The sequence below is a fragment of the Rhinolophus sinicus genome, chromosome 14 (assembly GCF_057876585.1).
Source record: "Rhinolophus sinicus isolate RSI-liver-muscle chromosome 14, RSI-T2T, whole genome shotgun sequence".
Classification (NCBI taxonomy): domain Eukaryota; kingdom Metazoa; phylum Chordata; class Mammalia; order Chiroptera; family Rhinolophidae; genus Rhinolophus; species Rhinolophus sinicus.
In genome coordinates this window covers 23,467,312-23,492,915 of record NC_142514.1, presented here as the reverse complement: position 1 = coordinate 23,492,915, position 25,604 = coordinate 23,467,312, and the positions used below count along the sequence as shown (strand labels likewise).

Below are 25,604 nucleotides of genomic sequence, written 5' to 3'. Positions count from 1 at the left end.
CAGGTGGGGGTTGGGGGGTGCTGAGCGATGGGGAGGCGGGGGAGGGGGTTATGCCCGGGGGCGGGGGAGGGAGTGTCGCCGCCAGGATCCGCGCCGCCACATTCCCCTCGGTTCCCACTCCGCGCCAAAGTGCCCTTTCCCGCGCCCTGCTGCAGCCGAGCGCCTGGGCTGCGGCAGCAGCAGCGCGGGCGGCGGGACCTGCTCCCGGTGACCGAGTCCGGGAGGGCGGCAGAGCTGGCGGGTGCGGCGAGTCCCGGAACTTCGCGGATGTCTGGCTGCAGCTTGCGGAGCGGGGAAGGCACGCGGCCCTTTGAGAGAACCCAGTCCCCAGTGGGGACCACTGCCTTGGACTGGTGCCTTCCCATTTTATCCCTTGTACTCCTCTGAGGCTCTGCTCTAGCCACAGCCTAGAAAGTTCCGTGTGACCGGGTGGGGACGGGTCCAACGGGCGATGCCCACATTTTTATTTAGCCTGGAGTATGACACCCGTAACACCTGCTGCCCAGGCCTGGACTCAGGGCACCTCCGGCCTGGAGCCGTGTTGGATTTTTTTGTTGTTTTGTTTTGTTTTTAAAACCACCGATTGAACCTCTGAAGCCTTGGCTACACCAGAATCCTAGTGCTCCCTTCTTGGAAAGTGCGCCCCTTCCCTGGCGAGCTCTCCGGCCCCCTCTGGGCTCTATATCTTGTGAGTGGGTCCCCTCAAACCGTGTCGCCAACTCCTTAGCCGGGACTGCTAGGGTTGCTGGTCAGGGAGGGCGCCCCGAGCCTGCCCAGTTCTCCCGTCCCTACTTGACTGACTGGACTTTCTCGGGTTCTCTAGGAGTCATAGCGGCGGACACCCAGAGAGGGGCGCCCACGGTGCGCTCGCCTAGGAGCTCCGGCCTCGCGTACACCCACCCCTACTGGGTGGCTATACTGTTCACATCGACGCCGCTGGTCATCCAGACTTGCTACACGGGCGGTGGGGGGACCCTTGCTACTGGCTATCAGGCCTTTCGACCGTTAGTCCAGGTGTGGCCCCTGCTCTGGCTTAGCAGGTCTGATATTGCCCCTGATGTGATCCAACTATTTTTCTGGCTCGATTTGTCCCAGCCCCCATGGCTTATCCCCGGGGCTTGCTCACTGCTGGGCGCTGCTAGAATCCTGCTTTGTGGACATCCATCTGCCAGCAGCTCTTTGGTCAGTGAAGTTAGGGTGGTGTTGGTGAATGATTTGGGGAAGCGGTGCTTACTCTCTGGCCGGCCTACTCTGGCTTCCAGTGTTTCCATTGCATTTCTTTTTAAACCTTTCCCACATTTAGATGTGCTGTTTGGCCTTGCAAGCAACAAAGATTTCGAAATGGACTTGGTGACAGATAATTGCAAGATTTGGCACATTCGAGGAGGAAGCACATTCATTTTGTATTCTCTTCACACTGTTGACTTTAAAAGATGCTCAGGACTGAACTATCTCCCTTCCTTGGCCCAGTGATGACTGGATAAAATGAATATAAGGATTTGAAAAGAATAACCTCCTCACCCACCTGTACTCAACCCCTTCCATCCGTGCCTTGCTCCCCCTGCACCCAGCCTCCTTGGAGACCTCCCATTAGTACCTCCTCTCCCCACTGTCAGTCATTCTCTCTCAAGTTTCCTCTTGGCCTATAAGCAGCTTGACTGTTTAACATGAAACAAGCCAACCTGACTTCTTGGCCCTATTGACCTTTTAGCTACCATCCCATCTCTTTTTCTCTTTTACAATTCAGCTCTCTTCAAAGAGGTCTTCAACTCACTTTCTCTGTTACCATTCACTCCCTACAGCCTGCCTTCTGTCCCCAGAACTGGAACTCTCTATGAAAGATCACTGATGACCACCCTAATTGCCAAATCTTTCTTTCTGTGGCTTTCTTTCCCTTTTCTTCCCTTCCCTTCCCTTCCCTTCCTTTTCCTTCCCTTCCTTCCTTTCTTCCTCCCTCCCTTCCTTTCTTCCTTTCTCTGTCTTTATCTTCCTTCATCTCTCTGTGACTTTGAATGTTTGGGGTTTTAAAATTTCTCTTCCTTGAACTTCTGGAACACTGCTTTGCTGGTTTTTCTCCTCTCTCCTGGCTGTCCTTCCCCAGTCTCTATAGTAGCACTGATCTCCTCCCTCTTGTGAGTACGGTTTCCTGCAGTGTTCCATTCTTGTGCTTTTCCCTTTCCTTTCCCCACTGCCTGAGTGAGCTCATCCAGGTCCCTCTCTCCCATGACCACACTCTGAAGCTTCCAGACAGATCTCCTGCCAAGATGCTTCTCCTGATCTATGTCTCTTGGCTTCGTTGTCTATGGAAACTCTGGGTCTAGACAGCCCATATATCGGGCTGACTCTTGGATATCTTCACCTAGATGTTTCCTTTCCAAAGCAAAGTCATTAGCTCCTCTTCTGAGCCTCCAGTATTCCCTGTGTAGGCTGGTGCTACCACAGCCTCCCACTTACCAGCTCAGAAATCTTCATATCGTCCTCAAGTCCTTCCTTATCAGGTGGTCATCAAGTTCTGTCAGTTTCATACTCTGTTGTTCTAAAACGCAGCTACTTTTTCTGGATTCAGAGGCTCTGAGCATTGAAAGGGCTGAAATGCCTCCATCCCTTTAATAAGTAATTCAAAATAAAAACATTCTTAAGTATAAGGAATTGTGACAAAGTTCTGATTTTTCCCCCACACTACCTACATCGTTGCTTTAAAAAAAAAAAATCAAATACCAAATTATTTAAAAAGAAAAAATTCTCCCTGCTTTGCTTATTCTGTAAGTGCTTGTTTTCAGAGGCCTCTTGTAGGCTGGAGCACTGACCATACTCAGTGTTTGATTGTAGTACTAACTGAATTATATTCAAAGCGCGCGTTTATCTGCTCCCCCTTTATTGAACTATGAGCTTCCTGAAGGCATGGACAGTGCTTTATTTCTCTTGTATCTTCAGGACCAGCTCAGCGCCTGGTATAGAATTGGTGTCTGATAGATGGTTGTTAAATCAGCAGATGATTAAACATTTTTTTTATCCTCTTGGAGAATTGATAGGGACCTGATAAAGCTAAATCAAGAGTCTCAGGGGTTAAAGAAGCCAGAGATGAAAAGGACACCTGATCTCCAGTTGCCTTCTCCCCAGACCTAAATGTTCCAGATCGTAAGATAGCTCCTTATAGTCTAGGAGCAATGTAACAACAAGCCCTTAGCATACAAACCGGCTTCCCCACCAAGAAAAGGCATTGAATTGCTCAGGCACCAATGTATGGATTTGAATTTCCATTCACAATTGAGCTATGGGTTTATGGTTTAAAAAGAATAAGTTGACTATAGCAGCCAATGTTGACCATGTCTTGGGCGGGTGAGTGTGTGGCTTTGTTTCAGCTGAGGCTAGAAGCATATGGCAAGGGGACTGGAGAACCAGATTGTGGGGTCTTGGACACTGCAAGGTTTGGGTTTGTCCAGAAGAGTCCAGCAGGTAGGTTTGGCAGTGCCACCTTGACTCATATATCTGACCTGCCCCTGTTTCATCATCATTATTATGCCAGCAAATTGAGGAAATCTGATTGCTCAGCAGAGCCCGATGTTCTTTGTTGGAGAACTATCTGGTAGTCAGACCTCTCTCCAAGGCTCAGGTTCCCCACCTGCAAAAGGGACAAGTCCTTCCTGTGTTGTGGAGAGGATTAGACATCAGAGAATCAGTAGACCCAGCACATACCTACCTCATTGAAGGTGCCCATTAAGTAAGTGGAAGCTGGGGTTGAAAAAGGAACACTGAGGACAAAGGACTCAGCCAGGAAATCTGTGCCCTCACCATGTCCTCCCCCAGCAACCGTGCTCAGAAAGCTGTCTGGGTGCCTAGGGGAGTAACAGTAATAGCTGATGTTCATTGATTCCTCACCATGTGTTGGCCCTGTCCCAAGCACTTGCATGTATTAACTGAAACCTCACAACAACCCGGTGAGGCCAGTGATAGATGATCCCCATTGTATCCATGGAGAAATAGGTTCAGAGAGGACCCAGAACTTCCCTACGCAACAAGTCAGTGGCCCAGCCAGGGTTTGAACCTAGTCCTCCTGACTCGAAATCCCTTACTCAAAACTGTTCTCTGACTTCTCAGGGGACCCATCCAACTGGCATGAAACCCCTGGAATCCTTCTGCCTGGGCTGCCAGCCTCTGCCCTGCTCTTCCCACTGGGCCATCCCTTATCAGTTCTGCTGTTTTGCTTTTAGCACATGAAGCCTGGATCCCAACCTTCCGACTCCTCAAGCAGCCATGATCTATCCATCTCCACCTCAGCTCCTGGGGTCGAGGGGAGGGGGTGACTGCAAAGTCATCCTTGGTTTGCTTCTGGTCCCAAACACCCACCTAGACTGAACTCTGCTGTGGGCTCCCCAAGTCCCCTTGCTATAAAATCATCAGGGCACATTGGAATGTCTTGTTTAATGAGGTGATGTCCGTCTTTATTCCTAAAGGTCTGTAAAGTCAGGCGGGGCAGTGCAACCCAGACCACAGCACATAGCAGACACTCAATAAACACCTGTTGAGAGGATCAGAGGCAGGTTCTCTGGAACCCCAGGTGCCCTTTCCCTCAGACTGTCCCGTTGGACATTCTCAAGACGGGGTTTGGAGGAGTGGGAAGAGGTAAGGGGTCACCCCCAAGTGGGAGGTAGTCCAGGTCCCTTCTGCATGCTATGGATAACAGCTCTCCTTTACTGAGTCTTGGCTAATGCTTTATAGACAGTGCTATTCAATTTGCACAACAGTCCAACCACTGTAATAGATTTGAAGAGACTGAGGCTCAAAAATTAAGCAATTTGGCTAAGGTTATAGAGAAAATAGGGGAAGGAGGCAGGATTGAACCTTAGGGTCACCTGACCCTAGGGCCCATCCTCTTAATTCATGGAAAGCATTTGTCACAGTGCGGACCCATTGTTAGCATCGTATATGTTAGATGCTACCTCTACTACTTCTGTTGCTACTACTGTCTACTTGCTTTCTGCACTAGCCTCCGAGAATTACAAGAGAAACAGTTCTAACCCTGTGCCACTCTAAGGTGCCACTATATGCATCAGCAAGAGTGTATCCTCTTTGCTTCTCCCACTGAAAGGACATCCCTTAGATCCTGGCCAACTCCCCCAACCCATCAGCTCTTGCATGTTACCTCTTCTCTTCCTAGAGTGGCAGAAGGGGAGGACCCTCTGTCTCCCCCTAGAGGTTGGAGAATGCCACTGACACTGCCCTCTGAGTTTCACCGCTTGAGTGGGATATGACCTCCCAACCATCCCCTCTCTGCCAGCTGCAGAGATTTCCCACAATAACTGGGGGACATCTGGATGAATCTGCAAATGGAGAATTATTTCAGAGACACTATCTCAGGCTTCACTGGCTTCGAATAGAACTTGGCTCTCCCTTGGACCCACAGAAAGCAAAGGATGGCCATGCATTGTGGGGATTTCTCACATTGAAAATGATGGTGTGGTTCTTAGCGATTTTTCCTGTCTCTTGTAAGTTAAGAGAAACAAAGGAAAATCGTTTATTTTCCTTCTGGACACTTGAGCATTCAACCTCCCAGGACTACCTTTTCATAACCCTACTTTAAAGAGGAGATTCTGTATCTCCTACCCAAATACACAGTTAGCCCATAGATCTTTAGGAGACGGTGAGACCCTTTGTCTTTCTCATGTGGCTCCATGTAACGAAGAATGGTTGTGTCCCTGTATAAATCACAAGTGAGAACTTTGGCCAAGCAGGGGATGGGAGGGGAGGGAATGCAATAGAAGATGATGGAGCGGGATTGGAGAAATAGGATAATTTGAGATGGACTGAGATCAAGTAGGAAGGAATGCGTGGCATTGGATCAAGAGTGGATTGGGATGGGACAGATAGGATGCGTGGAGATGGATTGGGATGGGTGGTGGACTGGAATGGGAGAGGGTGGAGTATAATGTGGTTTGCGGTGGGATTGAGAGGGTAGGATTTAGAATATTCAGGGGTTTGACTGGGATAGGATGGGGTGGGTGGTGCAGGAACGGGTTAGAATGGATTGGGATGGGATGGGATAGAGAGGGGTGGAATGGAACAGTTGGGATATGGTGGACTGGAGGCAAATGTGTCATGTGGAATGGGGTGAGATGGAGGTGAGTCAGATTGTACTGGGGGGGCTTGAGTTGAGTGAATTGAGATGGGATACTGGGAGATGTGGTGGGGTTACGTAGCCACTGAGCGGGCCCTTTGAGAAAATGGGAAATGAAGAGGGCACCAGAAATGACTTACCTTCATTTTACTCCCCAGAACTCAGTTTCTTTTTTACCCGAATGGCGAAGTCTCCAACGGATAGAAAGTTCCCATTATCCCTTGCTTCCACGCTGGCATGGATCCTAAAATGCTGGAGGCTCCACTCTCCTGCTTTAAGGGGTCATTCTTCGGGGAGAAATTGGCAGTCCTGTGTGGCCACCAACACAAACCCTATCAGAGAAAAATATGCCTGGCACATTCCAGGAGCCCCAGTGCAGCCCATGTCAAGCCCAACGTCAGAGAAGGGCTCTGTGCCCACCCTAAAGCTAGTGGGGTGACTGTACCCACAGAAAGCTAAGTCTTGGGGGGTGTAGGGGTTCAGCTCTGTGGCCCTCCTCTTTTGGGGCATCTCCCTGCTGGAAATTGCCTTTTACTTTCTACCTATTTGTTTCTGTATTGCCAGAAAATTTTAAACTGAATTGATCAATTGTTAGTCGTCTCCTTGATAATCATCATTGTAAGGAACTGTTATGGTGCTAAAAATAATGTATGTATAGTTAAATTACTGAGAGCATCAAGATGACTCTTAGAAATTTATTTGAGAATCTCCCGTGTGGTCCAGAGCAGAAAATAAAGGCTCACATTGCGGCAGAAATAGCCTTCCTCCCTGCCAACGTCTAATTTATACTCAATTAAGTGCAATTATAATCCAGATACCTCAAAAAAAAATTATGTGTCCATCTAGGTTTTCAAATAGGAAATAGAATAAGGTCCCTATTAAGTAGCTACACGTATTTATTGAATGAAAGTAAGCGTGTGTGACGGTTGTAACTTTGAAGGGAGAAAGCGGAGACTTTGAAATTTAGACCATTTGAGATACAAGTGTATTATCGGAGAATGCGCAGGCATTTTGTACGGATGATTGATGGCCCATTCTGAGATGAGCAAGCGTGGTAGAGTCGACTCAGGCCTCGGGAGGTTTGTCTACGTGCTGCTGCCTGACTCGGCCCCACCCCAGCCTGAGTCTCACTTGCCACCTACGGGGACCCTCACTGCTTCTTTCATCACCATTTCAGGAATGGGGGTCAAGGATGCAGAGAAGCTCAGAAACTGGGTGAGGCTTAGTGATGATGTGTGTGGGCTTTTGGCACATTAGTTGGCAATAAGAAGGTGCAAGGTCAATGGAAACAACCACCTCAGATGGCATCCCCTCCTCCCAGGGACCCGAGTGGCCCTGCCCTCCTGGCCCTTGTCATTTGGGCAGCCCCAGACGGCCTGACCCATGGCAGCTCCATGGCTTGGAGGAAGATATTTTGATACATTTGATTTATATCTTGAAATTTGGCCTGACAGTCAGGAAACTAGTCTTCCTGCTTTGGTGGTGCCTCTATAGTCTATGTGACATGAGAGAATTAGTTTATCTTCATGGGCCTCCATTTCTTTACCTGTAAAATGGGGATAAGAATACCTACCATGTCTATGTAATGCTGGGCTTGAAACCTCTTTAATCAACAAAACAAAAATGATCCAGAGATACTAGATTAGGTCACTAGTCTAAGCCTCATCCAATGCAAGATCCTGCCCCAGTGAGCAGGCAGGCTTGGCTTTCCAGGAATGTGAAACTCGCTACCTCTGCAGTGAACCTGCCTGGTCTTCAGGGCACAGAAGTTGTGGGTGAAGGAGGGTAACTCGCTGAACTTCCTGACCCTGAACCATTCTTACTCTCCACTGGCCTGTGTGGCTGCTCCTGACAACTGGAAAGGGAGGACACAAGTGATTCCCATCCACAGCCCATCAGACATCTGCCACCCACCCCAGGGTTCAGTTTGGGAGAGGTGACTGCTCAGGATTCACTTTCACTAACACATCCATCCGGGGACAAGACCTCCATGGAAGCCTTTTAACTTGAGCAAGATGAACATTCTCCACGTTCGAGGACCACTGAGCCTCACATCTCGTATGACATTTTGTTTCAGGAAACTTGGACAGAGGAAAATGTTACAAGGATAATTTCCCTGAGTCATGTGGATGACACATTTGGGTGTTTTTGTGTTTTGCTTTTTTTTTTTTTTCTTTCCTGAGCTTAGGTGCATAACATTGAACTAATCCTACCCTTAGACCACGACACTTTATGACCATCCGTCTATGCCAGGCTCCTCTCTTGTTTTATTTTAAATTGTTTCTTCCCATTATCCCCAATTGTAAGGTGTCAGTACCCACTCTGATCTATTTGTTATATGTCTTGAAATATACCCGGATTCTTATAAAACATGTGAGGTGGTTTTGTGCGCATGTGTACTTTTAATTCACATAAATGAGTGTGAACTACATATTTTATCGTTTCTTACTGTTATTTACTCAACATTGTATTTTAAAGATCTAGCCCTGTGCCCTGTGTGTGTCTAGCCCATGGCTTCTAACTGCTGCATTGTATCATGTATTGTGCATCCATCACATTCTGTATATCCAGTCCCCTGCGGATAGACCTCTGGCTTGTCTGTAACACTTCCTGGCCACACATGAAGTTCTGAAGAACATCTTGTACGTGCTCTCTTGGGACCCTCTGTGAGAATAACTCCGGGCTATACAAATGGAGGAATTGGACCCCTAAGTTAATACGTTAATTTTCTGTGTTCTGCCATAAGGTTTTCTGGAACGGCTGTGCCAGGGTACATTTCCACCAAGAGTACACAAGAGTTTCTGTCTCCCTATGTCATCACCAATACCTAGTATTATCTGCCTTTCTAATTTTTGCCATTCTGACAAGTTTACAGTGCCATCTCATTGTTTTAATATACATTTCTCTGATTACTAGTAACTTTGAATATCTTTTACGCTTGCAGTTGTTTGAACTTCTGTTTTTTGTAAATTGCCTAGTCATAGTCTTTGCCTATTTTTATTTTATTTTATTTTGTTTATTTTATTCATTTTTTAATTAAGACTATAGCTAATATACAATATTATATTAGTTTCAGGGGTACACCATAGTTATTCAACATTTATATGTCTAAAAAAGTGATCACCATGATAAGTCCAGCAACCATCTGACATCATACTATGCTGTCACGATATTATTGACTATATTCCCCATGCTGTATATTACATCCCTATGACTTATTTGTTTTATACCTGGAAATTTGGACCTTTTATTCTCTTTCACCTTTCCTCCCCCTTTTTTTTTTTTCAATTATAGTTAAAATTCAATATTATTTTGTATTAATTTCAGGTGTACAGCATAGTGGTTAGACATTTATCCAGTTTAAGACGTGATCCCCCTGACTAGTCTAGTACCCACCTGGCACTATACATAGTTATTACCATATTATTGACTATATTCCCTATGCTGTACTTTACATCCCCATGACTATTTTGTAAATACCAAATTGTACTTCTTAATTCCTTCACTTTTTCCACCCTTCCCCCAACCCCTTCCATCTATCATCCCAACAAATCTAGTACCCATCTGACACCACAGTTATTACAATCTTATTGACTATATTCCTTATGCTATACCCTATATCCCCACGACTACTTTGTAGCAACCAGTTTGTACTTCATAATCCCTTCCCCTTTTTTTCTCCCATACCCCCAAACCCCTCTGATCGGGCAACCATCAAAATGATGTCTGTATCTATGAGTTTGTTTCTGTTCTTTTTTTTTTGTTGTTGTTCTTTAGATTTCATACATAAGTGAAATCACATTGCATCTGTCTTTCTCTGTCTGACACTCCACTCAGCACAGTACCTTCCAGGCCCATCCATGCCGCTGCAGACGGCAAGAACCCATTCCTTTCCATGGCCGAGCAATATTCCATTGTACATATGTACCACCTCCTCTTTATCCATTCTTCCATCAACAGACACCCAGGCTACCTCCACATCTTGGCCATTGTAAACAATGCTGCAATGAACATATGGATGCACGAGTCCCCTTGAAGTAGTGTTTTGGGTTTCTTTGGATAAAAACCCTGAAGTGGGATTACTGGGTCCTTCTTTGTCTCTTGTTATAGCCTTTGTTTAAAAGTCTATTTTGTCTGGTATAAGTATTGCTACCCCAGTTTTGTTTTTGTTTTTTATTTTTCATTTCCATTTTCATAAAATAAGCTGGAGCTACTCAGCAAAAGTTTCAGAGCACACGAGGCCAGTCACCACCTCCCTGGGGGCTGTGGATTCTAAAAGTGCAATGTGAGCAGGGCTGGCTGTTGGGAGAAAGTGCCTCTGGCATTGGGAGAGTTGGATGGGGTCAGCAGACCTCACGAGGCCAATCAGATTCAGATTTGGCCTGTGGGGGCGGGCTCAACACCGGAAAAGATGGTGCGTTCCTGGGCCTGCCTGTGGGCTGCATGGAGGAAGACCCCTCTCAGGGAAAATGGTGACTGTTACGCCTCAGTCTACCCACCCCTGTGCCTCTGATGTCCCCCAAGTCCCTGTCCCTTCGCTGGAGCCCAGGGTGAGTGCCTGGGAGTGAGAGTCTGTGTGCGGGTAGTCTAAGAGGGTGCCTGGGTTTCCCACAGCCTTTAGTCCCACCCAGATGGTCGGAATCCCCACAGTTTTCACAGCCAGATGTTGTGGGGCTCCTTTTCCCCCGGCACCAGTACTCCAGGCTGGGGAGACTGGTGTGGGGCTGGGGTCTTTCATTCGTCTGTCTGGGGGGAACCTCTATGGCTGAGATATCTCTCCCGGTTCTCAACCGCCATGCGGAGGTTTGGGGTTGGCCAGTTCATCATCCCTGCCCTTCCTCCCAGTCTCCACGTGGCTTCTTCTTTATATCCTTAGTTACAAAATTTCTGTTTAGCCAGACTTCAGATGGTTCTCCAGGTTGATTGTTCTATAATTTAGTTGTAATTTCAGTTGGAAGGACACAGGCACAGATTTTATCTATTCCGCCATCTTGGATCTTAGCCTTTGCCTATTTTTAAATTGTACTTCTGTCTTAATTTATAAAAATTTTTGGTTGATTTGCAGATTTTTTTTTGTTTATTCTAGATTGTGCCCTTTGTCACTTTTAAAGTTTACAGGTAACCTCTCCCAACCTTTCATCTGTCTGTTTCATTTATGGTATCTTTCTTTGGACAGAAGTGTTTCATTTTAATGTGGTCAGATTCATCAATGTTTTGTGGAAAGCAGAAGTTGGGACACATGGGGGCTCTCATGAGCTAGGGGATAGGATTTACCCTCCTGCAGGGCTAGCTCTCTCTGTGGAGGGCTTTGAGGAGTTCCAGAACTTTCTTGCCCATACTGGACTTCCAAATCCTATAGGAGGTCTTTCATTTGGCTGAAGGCCCTGTATTACCTGAAGGTGCCAGTTAAAGTACAAATCAACTACTTGATGGGTGCCACACTTGGAGAATGTGAGGGCTTACTCAGTCCTACAGCAAGCACTTACTGAGGGCCCTCCTTTGCCTGAGCTCTCAGATGCACTGGGGACATAGACACATTCCATAGATAAGGGTACATAAGAGAGGCAACTGCACACACGTTCATAGTCGCATTATTCACAGTATCTAAAAGTAGCCATCAATGGGTGCATTGATAAATAAAATATGGCATATGCATACAGTGAAATATCATTTAATCTTAAAAAGGAGGGGTCTCTACTTGCCACAACATGGATGAACCTTGAAGACATTGTGCTAAGTGAAGTAAGCCAGTCACAGCGGGACAAATACTGTATGATTTCACTTATGTGAGATACCTAGGGTAGTGAAATTCATAGAGACAGGAAGTAGAAGGGGGTTGCCAGGGGCTGGGGAGAGGGAGATATGGGGAGTTAGTGTTTAATGGGCACAGAGTTTTAGTTCTGCAAGATGAAAAGAGTTCTGGAGCTGGATGGCGGTGATGGTAGCACAACAATGTGAAAGTACTTAGTGTCCCTGCACCAGACACTTAAGAATGGTTAACGTGGTAAATTTTGTGTTGTATATATTTTGCTACAATTAAAAATAAAGAGGGGGAACTGTCCAGACTCAAGGGTTTCAGGGAAGGCTCCCAGAACAAGTGATGTGTGAGGTGAGACTTGCAGGATAGATAGTACAGAGCAGAGGAAGAGAAGCAGCAGGGGGAAATATTCCAACAGTGGAAACCTATTTGCATAGGCTCTCGGTTGAGTGGAAGCAAGGCTTGCTCAAGGTCTGGGAGAAGTTCAGTGTGAAGTGGAGGGCCGCTAACTGAAGAAGGGCAGTGAGGGGTCTGGAGGGTTTTGGAGCAGGGGCATGGCCCGATTGGCTTGGTTACCAGGTGGCACCGGTCTCTGAAGGAAGGAGGTGACAATGAGGGCAGATCCTGGGGCTAGAGCACTGCTGAGTGCGTGTGTGTGTGTGTGTGTGTGTGTGGGGGGGTGCTTAGAGCCCCACGGAGAGAGGTCAGCACGATGAGAATGAGGCAAATCCTTTCCTTTCCATGTGTTTTCCACCCTGTTTCCTCCTTCCCAGAGAGCGTGGACATCTGATAAGCTGTGAAAAGTCCATGAAACTCATCCCATATACTGTGGGTCATAAAAGTAAAGTTCTGTGAATCCTGCCTCAGTGAGAACAGTACAAAACTTTCATCAGGAAAGAAGGTAAAAATAGGAAATCTATCTGCTTGGGGATTTGCCATTTAGTATCCTGACTGGTGGGGAGAACTACCGTGTTCTGCCTTGTCCAAAGCATGTGTGAGCCTTGGTCATTCTGCCTCTCCTGTCTTGTCTCTCCTCTTCCAACCTCCTCCACTCATCTCCCTTCTTTTCCCTGGTCCTGTTATTTCCCTGGGCACCAGGATTCTTTTCCCTCTTTACCCTCAGCCTCAGCGTCAGTGTGAGCCTCTTTCTGACCTTTGATCTTATTGTCTCCGCCCACACCTTGCCCAGGACCTTCCCTCTTCACGGCATTTCCTGTTGGGGTCAGCAAGGAGGATTTTTAAAGCCTTAGGCTGCTCCCATCTGCTTAGGAGCAGTGGGCCGGATCATTTGAACATCCGCTGAGTACCTAGCAGTGGCCCTGGGCTGGGGGCCATGGATACCAAAACCATTTAAAGCCAAGTGCCCTCCCCCAAAGACAGTTATAAGCTTCCAAAGGCTGAGGGAACTGAATAGAGGAGGGGTTGGGGCTGGCAGGGCAGGCTTTACCCAGAGGGGCAAGCAGGCTCTCCACGAGTGAGCGGGTGTCCCTTGGAGGAGGATAATTCGGGGTAGGAGGTCCCAGACAGACACCAGCGGCATGGACATAGGCTTAATGAGGCAAGCTACATCTGGGGGATGCCAAGTTTGCATTCTCCCTCTATCAGCACCGCCATCGTTGTCACGGAGCTGGAAGCAGTCCTTTTAGGGAACACTTAAAACCCGTGCTGAGAGCTACACATTCCTCTCCTTACACGTTAGGACACTCCTAACAAGTCAGTCATTCTGCCGTTGAGGAAAGTGATATTTAAGGAGATGAAGTTACTAACCCAAGATCACACAGCTAGGGAGGGGGAGAGCCTGGATTTAAACGTAGACAGGTTTTGGAGTCCACAGGCTTAGGCACGGCAGCCAAGTTTCCGAGTTCCACAGGTAAGGCCCTCCCCGGCCTCTGAGTCAGAGCATCTAGGCGCAGGGCGTGCAGTCTGCCTCTCTACCCGCTGCCCGCTGTGATGCCGGTGATGATGGTGGGCGGTACGTGTGTGTGGAACCTCTTAGGTGTACTGCTCCCCAGGTCTGAAGGTGGAGCTCACAGGAGACGGGCCTTCAGCCATCTGTACTCCTTGGCACACCTGCCGATGACCCTGGTCTTGTCTACACCCAGGAGTGAACAGAGGCAGGGCCTTGGGCCTGGGTGGCTTGGGAGTAGAGGCTCCACCAGCTGGGCTGCCATCTGCAGCCCTGTCTCTCTGGCTTCCCGCCCTCCGCTCTCTCCTTTACTCTCAGTCCGGCCCCCAGGGGAGCCAGGACCTGTTCCCAGAGGCTGCAACACCCCAGAGATGACCAGATTTGTACCTATGAGGTGGTCCCCAGAGGAGACCGGGGGACTGTGTTAGCCCCCTGCATGAACATTTCTGAACTGCTTAACACACTTAACGAAAGTCCTGTTGGTGAGGATTGGCCTGACAGCTCAGAGCTCCTGAATCACCACCACGTCCCACCAGCCCTGATTTGTTAGGTGAGGGCACTCAGGGTTGTCTTATCCTCAATTTCCTCCATGTACTAATTCCTGTGATTCTAGATTTAATACTCGAGGAAGACTAGACACAAAGCACTGAAATGCCATTTTCCTCGGGTCTGTTGGTGAAAGGCAGTGAGCATTTTAGGACAGGCATGGCAGGCAGGCTAAGGCAGGGTTAGCTGGGTGGGGTCAGGCCAGGCTGGGAAGGAACCCGAGGATGGGGCCCAGGAGTCCATTGTCCACCCTCACTTTGTTCCTGACTGGAGTGGGACCCAACCCCTAGGGGAGAGGCATTTAGAGAGTCTGCAGTCCCAGGGAGGAGCCAGGGGGCTCAGCAGGGATACAGAGGCAAAGGGCCAGTTATGCAAATAGGGATGATAAGGCAGGAAGTGCAGAGACACTGGGAGACCCAGGGTGCATTCATTCATTTATTCATTCATTCCTCCCTCCAAAGGGTTCTTGGGTTCCAGAAGTGAGGTAGGGACCATTAAATGAGTGCCCTGGAAAAAAAGATTTCGTGCTCAGATGAATTTGGAAAACTAGGCCTGTGGTTTCCCACATGTGGTTCAAGGCCTTCCCAGGAAGCCTCTTAGAAATGCAGCCTCTTTGGCGCCACTGCCCACCTATTGAATCAGAATCTGCATTTTAACAAGATGGCAGGTGACTCATGTGCCCAAGAGAGTCTGAGAAGCACAAGGGAAACATGCTCTGAGCACAAACTTTGGAGTAAGGCCAACCCAGGGCAAATCCTGGCTCTTGTTCATTATGGGCCTCAGCAGCCACAGGAGTGAAAGGGAGGCAAAAAGCCTGACCTCACAGTCATGCCTATAAAGGTCCCTGTTTGCGGAGTGTTGGGCTCTGAGCACACATCTCTCCTGTCCTTTGTCCCCATAAGTCCATGTCCCACTGACAAGGGGTTTGGCTTTTTTATTCACCTCTGTGTCCCAGCACATAGGACCGTGTGCCTGGAGCATGGTAGGTGCTCACTCCATCAATATTTGTTGAATGAATGAATGCTCGTCAAGCGGTTGTCAGGTCAAATGGAACACCCTGGAAACTGCTTTCTGTGGCGGCAAAGTCACTGAAGTTTTCCTTTCTGTTTCCTGTTGCTGCCACAGATTATGGCAGATTTCCCAAGGTGAAGGATTGCTGAGAGGCTGGGGCAAGGGGACGGTGGAAATTTTTGATGCAGATAGCTGCTCTGTGTCAGCCTGTGTTTCAGGAAGATTCTGTTGTTGCTGAAATCTTTGAGTTGAAAGCCATTGTTAAAATGAAATATTCTGAGAGGCGCTGGCCCTGAATACCTTAGTACACACGAGCTGATCTGTGTGGAGAGCGTAAGGTCTGGCAGGTGGTAAAGGGTAAGTTTGTGTGTCTGAAGCCACCCATTGTTCCCAGATATTGAACCCAGAAGTGAATCTGACCCATCTTGGCCCTCCGTTTCCTCGTGATCCAGCCTTTGTTGGCCCCTTCCACTCAGCTCAGTCCCTGGGGCATCTCGCCCCTGGCTCTGTGCCAGTCTGAACCAGGACTCCATCTTGGGGCCATTCTCATCTGTGGGGCAGCCTCACCCACTTTCTCTCCTGAACAACCTTGTTACTTGCAGCACAGAAAACAAATGGCACTAAAGGAAACAACTGCATGAACCTTGTTGCTGAATTTGGGTGGGGGAGCGCTGAGGACGCTGGGTCTTGTGCGACCCAGGAAGGTCACCGCTGTAATGGGTGTCCCTGCTCCCCATTCTCCGATCCCTCCCTCCCCTGTTTCTTTCCCATTAGCCCATAAACACACTCTGTTTCCATCTTTAAAACATGTGAAACAGCACCCCTTCCTTGACTCTGCACCCCCTTTTGGCTGTCACCTTGTCTCTCTCCTTCCCTTCCAAACCATGCTTCCTGAGAGGGTGTCTGCCAACTCATTTCTTAGTGCCTGTCATCTGGCTTTCACTCCTCCCCCCCAGGGGACGTGCTCCAGCGCAGGGCTCCACAGAACTGCCCACTGCCCAGATCCAAGCATCTCTTGGCTTCTGGACCCGCCCCGGGCTGGCCTCAGCCCGCCTCCTGACCTTCCTCCTGTCCTTCCAGCTCTTCAGCATCTCACTGGTCATCATCCCCTCCCACGGAAAGTTTGCTTTCATATCAGTGCTTCCAGGTCTTAGCTCTCCTGTCTGTCTGGTCTACATGCCATTCCTTCCTGTGGCTTTACCACCCCTCTCCAAATGCTCATAAACCCCACATCTCACATTGAGTCCTCCAGTGAAGAGCTTGCCCCTGAACTCCAGACCTCCCACCACGCCCACGATCCTTGGCCCATACTCATCATGCCAGAAACAGAGTTCTTCCTTTTGTTGTCACCTCTATCACCCCCTACCCCACCCCCAGCAGTCTCACCATCCCACACTCTTTTGTGTCCTGCCTTCACTAGTCCTGCATCTTCCTAGACCGGAAACCTGGGAATCGTCTGTGATGTCCACGCCCACCCACCCCCTTTCACTAGTCACATCGTGTGGATTCTACCACTCAGACAGCGCTCCTGTTTCCTCACTGGCATGGCTATGCCTTGGGCCTCACCCTCTTGGACACTTGAGTCTCACTTGAGTGGGACCCAGCACTTTGATAGCTGCAGTGGCGACGTGTGGTTTCCCACATCCATGCTTGCCTTCCTCTAGTTGGGGCCCACTTGGGTCAGAGAGAGACGCAGGGGTGTGGCTCTGCTGTCTAGGATGGAAGGGGAGGGGCACGATGAAGATCAGTGAGAAGTCACTACCCTCAAAGTGGCAACGCCTGAAGCTCCTGGGTAAGAGTGAGCCTTGGAACCAGTTTAAGCCGATAGACCATTAACACCTGCCAATGACAGCCCCTCTCTTCTGGGGTCCCACTGATGGGGTATAAAGACAAAGCACGCTAGTGGGATGTAAGGGAAAGCACTGGTTCATTTATTAATAGCTGGGCATGTGCCCGTACCCCTCCAAGCACAGGCCTGTCAGTGCATGTGCTGGCTAACACAGCTCCGGCCTGAGCCCAGTGGGGGTTTCCACCCCCCTCAGGAGCATCTGCAGAATTAGGGCTGGGACCGGGCTGCAGAGCAGTCAGCGTCCCCTTTCCCAGCCAGCTCTCAGCATAAGAATGACAGGCTTGCGATAACCCCCGTTTTAGGTAGAACGGGGGGCATCTGGGGGACACAATTTGCCTTCCAGTTCAGTGCCCCTGTCCCTGGTAGAACATGGCCCAACAAGGGGTGAGGAGGAGATGACAAGCAGCAAACTGTCTTCTGAGGCCCCTCGTGTGGGCAAAAGGGAAGTCCCCCCTTCTCTGAGTGTTGAGACTGCCATGGGGACGAGGGTGCAAGGCTCCTAAGCGTCTCTCCCGCCCTCAACACGGCCCAATCTGGTTATGACGGGACGCTTTCCCATCCACTGACTTCCTCCCAAGAAGCGGAGGTTTCAGGCACTGTTTCCAGCAGATGCATCGATTCCGAGGGGCATGGATTCTTTCCCCCCTGGTTTCATTCCTAAGACTCATGTGACTGCCAGTTGTTTTCACATCTGTTGTCACTGATCAGGTCTCTCCCCAGATCCCATCCACGCTGTAACAGTTACAGGGAGACTTCGCCAAGGGGGTGGGAACAAGTGGACCCGAGTTTCCAGCTTCCTTCAGACCTGCCTCCAGACTGAGAAGGGCAAAGCCACATCCAACAGGCAGACGCAGACGTATGGCCCCTCCTTTCCACCTTTCTGCTCTCCTGTTCCAGGACTCCAGCTCCCCTTCCTCCTCTCCTGTGGCCTGGGCCTTCCTTTCCCCGCCACGTATTATCTGAGTTGAGGCTGTGAGGCTTTCATTTTCCTAACTTGGGTAGTTCTGTTCTTTGGCCCTGGGAAAAGGCATCTTCTTGGGAATTCATTCTTATTCCTTTTATCTAAGGTTGAGACTAACCCCATTCATTCCCCGCAATGCACCTCACTGCAGTTTCCCTTTTCAAAGCAGACAGCCCTGCCAAGGGGCTAAAGTTTCTCATGCAGTAAGCAGAGGGACTTGGGCAACCCAGAATCCCTTAATTGTCAAGCCTGTGGGGTCCCTGGAGGGCGGCAGCTCGATCCTACCAATCAAAATGGACAAAGGGCAGTGTGACCTCACTGACTGGGAAAAGTTCCAGCCCAAACCAGACACTTGGCATTTATTTGGTCAGTGCATTTTGATCGTGGATAAATGCAGTTTCTGTTAGGCTCTTTGAAATATTGAAAATAGCTTACAAATTCTCATTAGTGCCTTTGAGGACCCATAGGGGTCTGGGAACTCCAGCCAGGGAACACTGAGCTTGTCCAATCCCACCTCTGCATCCTCCTGTCATGCGTTTCTTTCCCTCTCAAGTTTGGAACCCACTGAGTGAAAAACACAAGCGGTCTCAAATGGAGAGATCAAAATGTCAGCTTCATTTCGGAGAAAGCTGATTGGAGAATGTGGCTTTGGATGTGCAGGCAAATTGGCTTGTTCATACATCGCTTTTGAATGGGAGAGACTTACCCAGCCATTCCTGGGGACAATCTCAGGCCTCCCATGCAGGGGCCAAGCCTGCTGGACAAGTTTAGGGAGGTGCGAGGCAGATGGGCTGAATGGAGGTGCCAGCTTCTCTCCCCAAACTCACTATGTAGACACGTCGCCCCTACCCCCTGCATGGGGAGAGAGTGAGGGGTCAGGGTGAGAATGGAAAAACACGTGTGTCTGCGGTACTTTGCCCTCTGGGGCATGGAGTGAGAGCTCCCCCCTCTGTGGGGTAGGGGTGGGGTGTGTGTGTTCCCTGAGCCAGCCACGGTGGATCTGGGCCTGAGCGGGTCGCATTGCCTGCCGCTGGGAGGGGCCTAGGCGGGCAGGACCTGTCCCACTGCCCGGGGAGCCATGGTTAGAGCACCCCCCACCTTGGGTGCAGCTATCGATGCCAGCCAGCCTTGCAGGTTCTCAAAGCCCTTACCCGAGGGGAGATGGCGACTAAGACGTACATCGTCTGGCTCACTTATCTCTGTGATGTATTTAAATAAGAAAATAAATGGTTCATTTTTCCCTTCATTGTCCCCTGGCAGGGTAAATGGAGAATGTGTTTCATCCAGGTGAATTGTTAGGAAATGGGACCGCTGTTTAAAATGCATCTGTTCTGGAGTCGGACCTGATTCTTCCTTGGTTAATGCCTTGATAGAAACTGAAGTCAGATTCTGAAGGCATCAAACATTTGCTTTGCAGATGAAGGACCCAGATTGAGTGGAATAATAGATTCAAGGCAAGAGGAGCCGGCGGGGGAGGACAGAAAGTTACTAGCTTTCTAGTAAGAAGCGGTAGCAAGGCCAGGACTCTTTCCTTCTTTCCTCTGCCTTCCTTCATTCCTTCTTTCTCGCTTCTCCTCCCCCCCTTCCTTTTTTCCTTCCTTCCATGCATCCAGCCATCCATGCATCCATTCAGCCAAGTTGTATTGAGCTCCCACTTTGTGCTGGGCACTGTGTGAGCTTTGGGATATGGAGCTGGTGACATGCAGGGTATCTGTCCCCTCACCCCCTTCCCCACTCCCTGAGCTTTCATTCTTTCTAATGTATCACTCCTGGGGAGGTCAGATAATGAAACAGGTAATTTCAGTGCAATGTGACGCGTATCACAAGAGAGTTTAGTGTGAGGCTGGGGTGGGGGTTACGGGCATAGAGGAAGGGCAGGAACCCAGCCAGGGGCTATCAGGGATGGCTTCCTGTATGTATCTTCAAGGTCGAACCGACAGGTCCTGCAGATGTTAGTCTGGGGAAGACAGAGAAGAGCAAACTGCGGCTCGCTCTGTGGCTGTTGTTGGTAATGGCCCTGGAGGCTGCTTCTCTGGGGTAAGCATGTTGTCTGCATGGGATACCTGTCCGATTCCAATTCCGACTCTGCTGAGCACGTCGCTGTACCCAGGCACTATGCCAGGTGTGTAATATGTATTATCATATTCAATGGTGACAAGACCCCGCTGAGGCTGGTAGTGTAGTTATTCCCATTTTATAGACGCAGAAACTGAGGTTTGGGGAAATGAAATGACTGTCCAAGGATCACAGAGCAGGTGAGGAATGGAGCTAGGACTGTTGCTACTGCACGTCACTCCCCATGCAGCGTCTCCTGGTAGAGTCCCTACAGCTGTTTCCAGCACAGCACACAACCCAGGGTCTCTAGGCAGAGTCCAGCACCAGCACTGACCACTGGCCATTTCTGTTATACTAGCAGCAGTAACGCTATCATCCTCTTCTACAGTTTCACACAGAAAATGGAGAAAGGAGGCCCTTCTCATCTTGCATCCTCACTCCCTTCACATATTCCTGCTCCGTTCCAGGCCTCAGTTTCTCATCTGTGTAAAGGGGACAGTCATTCCTGCCTGCTTTGAACAGAGACGGTGGTGGGCTCACCAGGGCCTGGCAAATGCTGCATTTCCCTGGGCTTATAAGGCACTCCCAACTGAACTTCAGGGCGCTCGTCTGCCCAGGGCTGGGTGTCTGCTGAGAGGTGACTGAGGGGGCAGAGGGGAGCCCCTCGTGGGCCTCAGCTCCAGAGACAAATTCGTTGTCTGATCTCATCATTCAGCTCCGTTGTTTCTTGGAGGTACAGACCAGATGTGCGGATAAGAGCATCTTTGCAGACTGAGGGGGCAGCTGGCCCAGGATGATCCCTGTCTCTTCCCAGGAGGCCATGGCAGCAAAAGGAAGGCTCAGAGGAGCTGTTCAGGACATGTCATGACTCACGCACTCGTCAAACATGAATGGGCCTGGCCCTGTGCAGTGTGGCCGAGGTGGATGGATGCTGTCTCCACCTCCAGAAGCTCCGACTCCTGTGGGGGAAACGCACAGTGCAGTGTGGTGCCCAGAAACCTGGCATTCATCCTCGTTGCTCCCCTTTCTCCTTTCCTCGCCCCCCACATCGAGTCATGAGCAGCCCTGGTGGGCTCTCCCTTCAGAATACATCCAGGATCCAACCCTCCTCCACCACCTCCATTGCACCCCCTGGAGTCCCAGCCAGAATCTCCTTTGTCTGAAGGCCTGCAGGTGACCCTCTGCGGCTTCCTTCCTTCCATTCTTGCCTCTTGCCAATCCAGCCACTGGAGAGCTTTGAACAGTGTTACTCGGATTGTTTATTCCCCTGCTTGGAATCCTCCAATGGCTGCCAGCGCGTTCAGAAACAGGTCAAGGTCCTTTCCATGTTCTCGCCCCTGGGTCCTCCCCGATCTCCTCTCCCCTAAGCCTTGCCCAGCTCACTATGCTTCAGCCGAGTGGCTCCCCTGCCGTTCCTCAGACCTCAGGCTGGCTTGTCTCAAATAGGTCCTGGGCTCAATGCCCTCCGCCCGGAAAGCCCCAGTCCATCGCTTCTGTCAGCTCTTGCTAAGAAGTCTCCCCCTCAGAGAGGCCTCCCCAACTTCCTTATGCAGTTACACCCTCCTGCCCTTCCTCTGCCCTCGGTTTCTTCAGCGTCCTTTTAACTGCCTGATATAGTATATGTGCATTCCCCCCCCCCCCCTTATTTACTATCTGTCTCCTCAAGTAAGTTCCATGAGATGAATGAGGTGGTCTGGTTTGTTCTCTGTGGAATGCCCACCTCCTAGAATAGCGTCTTACACATAGTAGGCGCCCAATGACTGTTTATTGGGTGTTAAATGAGTGACTGGAAAGATGGTACTTATGGAAGCAGATGCAGCAAACAACTCCAGGGTGTGGGTAGGTGGGGTCACTGCTGGGTGAGGTGACATGTGAGTTCAGACATTTAGGTGGGGCAGGCAGTTTTCTTGGGGAGAAAAGAGGGGAAGGATACCAGGAAGAGGCCCAGACCTCAAAGGGCCCATGTTGACGGGAGCAGAGACGTTCCGCGTGGTGGGGGGCGCCTTGTGTCGTGGCTGGGGCTGAGAAACGAGCTTGGAGGGGGGCAGGTGGCAGAAGGGAGAGAGTTTGGCCGCTCCCTGTGGCATGATTGTGAGCCTAGACTCTGGAGCCGGCCCCACCGGCTTCACGTCCCAGCCCTGTAGGGAAAACTCGTAAGTCACCACTTGAGGTGGCTATTAAATCATAGCTCAGGACCTCGGAGAACAGTGCTGGGTGTTTTCAGAAGCGCGTGGAGCTTCAGAGAGACCTGGGCTTAAATCCTGGCCCTGCCGGGTCCTAGCCTGCATAAGACTTAATCTCTTTTGGCCTCGGTTCCCATCTCTAGAACAAGAACAATAATCCCTAATTCACAAAATCTTTTTAAGGATGCAGTGAGATGATGTATGTGAAGAACTTACTTAGGCCTGGACGGAGACTAGACCATGGTTGCCAAGGCAACGAGGACTGCTGCATCCAGTGGGTTCAGAACTGGGAGAAAACTTGCTCTTTCAGCTCTTGGTGGGGCCGCAGGTGTTCTCCAGACATTTACTCAGCACTCACCTGCGAGGGGCCACACGTTTGCTCCGAGACGCTGCACTGCAGCCTGCTTCTGCCTTCCGGTCCTTAGGGAGCTGTGCTTCCTCTCGTCTCGGGGCCTTCGCACGGCTGATGCCTCCATCTGGAGTGTTCTGCCTCCTTTCACACCATCAACCATGGCTCATCTGTCACATCTTGGCTGAAGGTTCACTTCCTCCCAGACTCCATGTCTAGATCATTCCCCTAGAATTGTATTCCTGACCCTCAGATAGCTTATCTCTGGTGATAATAATACATTGATCAGAGTTACTAACTTACCATCTTCACTTTCCCTCATGGACTGTACGCTTTGGGAGGGCAGGGCCTGTGTACAGTATCATCCTATCCTATAGGATTTACGTATCATCCTGTCTCCGGACCATGGATGGTCCCTGGCGAATTGTAGCTTCTCCGTTAGCATCAAGAATGACGCAGGGAAGATGGAAGTGACATGTACAACTGTAGCGACCTTGCCTTCTCCTGTTCTTTCCCAAACAAGCTCGGGAAGACTGAAGGAAGCACCATAGCCATGAACGGCTCAGCGCTAGGAGGAATGCCAGTTCTTTTTTATTTATAACAACAACAACAATAATAAATAACACATCCTCAGTCGCTACGCTAAGTACTCTGTAGACATTACTTCATTTAATTGAAACGTCATTATTATTGAGTGAGAAAAACAAGATGCCAAGAAGTGTATATAATATGATCCAATTTAAAAAAGATAAACAATGTCAAACCCCTACTATATATGTAAATGTGTATATGGGAGTCTTTAAGTTTATGTTCGTATCTGGTTTTATGAGCAAGAGTGAAAATATGGAAAGATGCAAACGCGATTGTTAATATGGGGTAGCGAGGGGCGTGTGTTGCCTGGTGGATAGTGTGGGGGAGGGTGGGCAGGGAGAGAGAGAAAGCCAAGTGAGAAACAGGAAATGGAAAACTAAAATCACACTACAAATCCAATATGCATAATAAGATCATACTTATGTATTCATGCGAGATTCTATATGAATGTGTGTGTAAAAAGAAGTATAAAAATTGTTCCCCCAAAAGTACTATATGCTGACAGGGGTGCAGTGCGATAGGCGTGTACACACTGTCTGGAGGAGTGTACATTGTTACAAACGTTCTGGAAAACAGCTTGGCAGTACACTGTCCACAGCCTTAAAGAGAGTCATATATTTGGACTCGGGATTCCACTTCAAGGAATTCTCCCTGAAGATATCATCAGAGTTGCAGTCTACCATTTATGTGTAAGATGCATAGCGTTGTTTCTAATAGAGGGAAAAGTGGAAATAAACTTAATAGCCGATAATAAGAGAAAGGTCAAACAAACTGTTACGTCAGAAAAATAAATTGCGGTGTCGTGACAGCTCTGTAGACAGGAGGACTCTTGCCATCTCCTGTTTACAGATGGAGGAAACAGGCACACCATGGTGAAGGAAGGGGCCAGAGTCACATGGCAAGTGAGTGCTGCAGCAAGGTTGGAACCGCGGTGAATTTGCAGAAACATGAGCATGCCTTCCTTCCCAATAGATTTGTGAACAGGGCGAGCAACAGTTGTTCACGTTCTTCTCCTGGCCGGAATGGTCGTGCCCCAAACCCTCTGCTCCACTATAGTGTGTGGCGGGACCCCTCCGAAGGATCATCAAAGTGACATCCCTTTCTTCTTAATGAAATAATACATAGAAAGTTTTTAGCCAGCCCCTGACATAGTTTGGACTCAGTATATACTATGAGTTATAATTCATATGATTTTTTGTTTTGTTTTGTTTTAGAGAAGCAGTTACAAAAATGGGGCTTTCTCTTCCTAATCATTCTGATTTCTTCTCTCTGTGTTATCTTGGACATTGTCCTTCAGTGGCAGCTTTTGGGAGTTGGAAAGAGCCAAAGCTTTGGAGTCAGATCTGTGTTTGAATTCTGAAATTGCCTTTTAGCAGCTGTGTGATTTTAGACACATTACTTACCCTCTCTGAGCCTCTTTGCCTAACTCAGAATTGTGGTAAAGATGAAATTAGATGTCAAATAGAAAGTGCCTAACATAGTTCATACCTTGTAGTAGGTGTTCATTAAATGTTAGGTTCCGTGCCTTCCCAATTGGAAGACACAGTATTTGATGGAAACCTCGTTGAGTGGAACTGGATTGGGAGTGGTTTTAGGCCAAGTTGGGCCAGGCCAGACCAGGATGTCAACGGAGCCAGGGACACAGCCATCGTATCATGGCTGGGGATTCACCCAAGGCTAGAGTTCAAAGTGGAGATGGGGTAGAAGAGAAAGGAACACGGAGCTGCCTGGGCCCAGGACGGGCGCTAGAGGTTACAGGCAGGTTTTGAGCCTGATGTTTTGCCCTTTGTCTGTACCCAGAAGTCACAGGTGATCAAAGACCAGTGGGGAAGTCTGGGCATGAAAAAAAAGAGGAGGGATATGAAGTTTGGATAAAGATTTGCTGTTTCCAGGGCTCAGATGTGTCCTAGGTGAAGAGCTTGTCTAGTAGGTCTTGGGAAAGTAGCAGGGTTTCAATCACTTTCTTTTTCTTGTAACATCATTTGACCTTGTTTGCCCCAGAGGCACAGCAAGGTCCAGGCTATAAGGTGAGATGAAGAGATGCAATTGATGAATGGTTGACTGGGGATGGATGAATGGATTTATGGATGGTTGGATGGATGAATAGGATGGATAGATGGTAGGTGATGGACGGATGGATGGGTGGATGAGATGGATAACTAGATGGGATTGATAGGTATTTGGGATGGATGTACAGATGGATGGGCTAATATATGGGGGTATGGGTGAATGCATACATGGCTAGGATAGAAAGATGAGGTTGGTTGATAGGCTAGTAAA

General features: G+C 49.1%; 1 protein-coding gene and 1 pseudogene across 5 annotated transcripts in view; both read left to right on the top strand.

The window, feature by feature from the left end:
* Positions 1 to 25,604, top strand: part of CSMD2 (CUB and Sushi multiple domains 2) — a 577,361-nt gene that overhangs the window by 1,004 nt on the left and 550,753 nt on the right. The window lies entirely within an intron of this gene.
* Positions 452 to 25,604, top strand: part of LOC148755671 (large ribosomal subunit protein uL6 pseudogene) — a 55,102-nt pseudogene continuing 29,949 nt past the window's right edge.